A 4,036-nucleotide genomic window follows, 5' to 3' on the forward strand; every position below is an offset into this window, starting at 1 on the left:
TGCTGCTGCCCGACGCGGCAAATATTAGACTGCTGAGTGTAAGCGCTCACTCGCGTCGTTACTGCCGCAGGAGTGTTCAGCGCAATATTGCCGGCAGCGCCAGGAGAAGCGACAGTGGCTGAATATAAACTTTCCATTTCCCTTTTATATGCAATTTATACACGGCGTTAATATTTCTATTAGCAATGGGGGTATAAGACATAAGTGTAACATTTCTGTAAGTAGGTACGACAGTTAAAGTTTTTTAGATCTGTTGATATTTATAACCTACAGTTCGACAAGGCTTTATTTGAGCGTGGCGAGAAAAGGAACTAAACGCTTCTATCATAGAAAAACGTCATTTTTGACATGTGTTTGACAGTTCTCCTTTACCAGCAGTGCTCCCGTCAATGTCACCCACGTTCAAATAAAGCCTTGTCGAACTGTATGTTCAGATCGTACAAATGTGTATGGTGTAAGTAACAGATTTTCTGGTGCTAAACAAAAATAAGAAGTCATAGGCTATGATAGTCATTTTTTTCTTTTATTTTCATTATTACTTTATGTTATCTGCTAATGTATTATGTAAGAACCAAAGATTTTAACTATAGCCATAAAGGTTATAATTAAAATATTTTTGTTGGTTTATATTACATTTGGTTCTGTTTTTGTATGAAGGTATTACACCTTTACAATTATAAACTTAGTTTATTATTCTTTTTGTTGTTTTTTTTTTGTTTTATAAAATTATTTACGTAAAGTAGTTGGAACCACCAGTATTGAAATATGCTGCATGATTTATCATTTAACCCACATGGTCATGGTTGATAACTTAAGGTGTCTGAATAACTTTTGTTTAGTAGCTGCCATACAGTAGATAACATTCTTGGCTTCTTTGCACTTGCAACCGCAAGTATAATGTATATTATAACTATTGTTTAAGATTTCTCAGGAATGGTCATATTTTGTATCAAATATTGTTGAATTGAATGCCTGTATGAAACCATTATCTAAAGTTACCAACATTTTCACTCTTTTGTTAAAACTAGTAATTGTTTTGTAAGATTGTGTTATGGCAATAAATCGTACAAATAAACTGGATTTTATTTTAATTTACACCAGCAACCTTAGGCCGCATTTCCACTGACGCGGAGCGGAGCGGTGCCATGCTCGAAATCTTCGCTCCCATTTCGCTCCGCTTCGCTGTCATTCCGCTGGAATAGCACGATTGGTCAATTCGGGAACCGCTAAGCTCCGCTCCGCGTCAGTGGAAACGCACTCTAACGGTTGCTAGAAATTAGAACTTAGGTTAAGGTTGGGCAATGAGCTACGTATAAAGTTGACAGGTCGCTAAACCAAAACGCCGGACAAAGCAGTCGGCTTAGCCGGACATAATTATTATAGTGACCGACCGAAATTTCGGTTTCGGCCAAAAATTCTAGTTTAGGTTTCGGCCAAAATGTAGCCGGAACTTTCAGCCCCGCCGAAACTCGAGAATTCGTAAATTTTCGTGCGTCGTTCGGTAAACTTTGCAGTTTGCAGTATTATTACTCGTGCTTACCCGCCGACGAGAGGCCCTGGCTCAGTTCGCCACCGTCAGAGACCAGCCATACATAGACTGTTGAGTCCCATACAAAATTGCGGGTAGGAGAAAAGCAAGCTAAATCTAGATGGCGCAATCATCGATTCTGGCTATATCTGAAAATGTAATAATACAACAAAACGAGCCAATGAAATCAAAAGGCGTGACCTTAAAACGAGATAGAACATTTTTCTGCATTTTTACAACATCTTAAAAGAAGTAATGACATTGAGGAATGACAGGACAATACCACAGTATAGCAATATGACATATCCCTATAATATTGCTATACTATGACTATACCAACAATACACATAAAAATTAAATAAAAATAAAAATAGCAATAAAGTTAAATAAAAATAGCAATCTTGCGAGTTCCAGAAACCAGAGGTAGATCAAATATTGGGAACGGCCGAAAGGGATTAATAAAGTTATAAATTATCTTTTTAGCTTACAAAAATACCGATTGAAAAGCCCAAAAAATGTTGTTCAAAACTTACGTATTTAATGTTAAATCCACGTGTTTGAGGCATTCTTTGACCATTCTTATAGTTTATTATTTAGCCGAACCACAAAACTCATCAATATCTAGCATTAAATGTTCACTAAAAACCTTTATTAACACTTTTATTACATGAAATATGCAGACCGACTCCTTTGTTATGTCCTAGTAAGTAGGACATAACATTACACGCTTTTGACGCTTATACACTGATATAAGGCTCTCTCCAGTCTATAGTACCACAATGATAATTCGTATATTGTATAAGCTTGTGTGTTGTAAATCTGTCATTTTCCTAGGTGTGTGTGTGTGTAATGCTCACGTATTATTATGTATTGCGCCATCTAGTCTTCAAATAACAAGCTACTTAGTAAGTAGATCATTGATTCGGAAGTATTTTTAGAAAATCATAATTAGTATGCTACGAGTGTTTAAATGATGTTGTAAAAATGCAGAAAAGTGTTCTATCGCGTTTTAAGGTCACGCCTTTTGATTTCATTGGCTCGTTTTGTTGTATTATTACATTTTCAGATATAGCCAGAATCGATGATTGCGCCATCTAGATTTAGCTTGCTTTTCTCCTACCCGCAATTTTGTATGGGACTCAACAGTCTATGTTTCTATACCTACAGTTGGTGTTTTAAAAAATCAAAATCAAAATTGCTTTATTTCTGAACAAATCTAAAATAAAATATATTTTCAGAATACATGGTGCCTACCACCGATTCGGGAACTAAGCCGACGAGAAGAACCGGCGTAAGAAACTCGCATGGAGCCCACTTTGTACCAAAAAAAGTGAGAAAAAAAATAATCTTTTAAAATAAAATTTACAATGCTGTAACTAAAAATTATACAATGTAAACATAGATAGATACATAATAATTGTAAGTCATGTAGAAGTAGCCTTGCAAGCAGTAATTCAGCATTCCCAAGATGTGCCATCGTTTATGAAATCATTGACCTTATAATAGGCTTTGGCACAAAACGTTCTTTGACTACTTTTTTAAATTTATTAATCGAAAGATTTTGAACGTTTTCTGGGACCATATGTTCCCATTTGAATATCAAAGAGTCACCTCGATTTCTCATGGTTTCCATCACCAGACCACCACTTTTGTGAACATGATACCTACTCGGAACAATACAATGTACAACAAAACAAAAAAATTTGAAAATCGGTTCATAAACGGCGGAGTAATCGTTGAACATACATAAAAAATATATTCACGGCCGAACGTCTAGACTCCTCCTGTTTAGAAGTCGGTTAAAAATAATTTTAATAAAAAATATTATGCTATTTTATGATATGTATTTAATTTAAGAATAAAATATAATATACTATGTGTGTTGTTTACTTTCAACGTTTACTTTCAATGTAAGGACTGATTTACCAGATAGATTTTACCTGAGTAATAAATAAGTAACTTTATAATGTGTTATGTGTATATTATTTACCCCTATAAGAACCTCATGTCATAACATATCCGACGATTGAAAAATCATTCCAAAAGAAAATGTGTATCTACTTTTCAATCGTCACCTTTTTTTGCCAATTAAAATTTATGATACCTAATTTGAAATATAAATCTGTCAAAGTTGCATATTATTTATTTCTTAAAGAAACTCAGGTAAAATAACTCGAACGGACTATACTATCGATAGGAAAAATACTATACTATCGATAGTAAAATATACATCACTAGCACACGCACACATTGACAGATCGAAAATGGTCACGCATTTTTGGGTTGTCAGGTGGTCTTTACGACAGTATATATTAGGTCTATGGTAGATTCCATGCTGTGTGATGTGTCCTTATTCATTGATATTTGTACTGTCGAGTGTCGTCTGTCGTCTGTCAAGTGTCAGAGCTGTCAAGTGTCAAGTATACTTGACACTTGACATACGACAGACGACACTCGACAGCGTCATTCATTTTAATCAATTTCAGATTTCAGTCAATTTCAGTTTTC

Source organism: Aricia agestis, chromosome Z (genome assembly GCF_905147365.1).
Source record: "Aricia agestis chromosome Z, ilAriAges1.1, whole genome shotgun sequence".
In the NCBI taxonomy this organism is placed as follows: domain Eukaryota; kingdom Metazoa; phylum Arthropoda; class Insecta; order Lepidoptera; family Lycaenidae; genus Aricia; species Aricia agestis.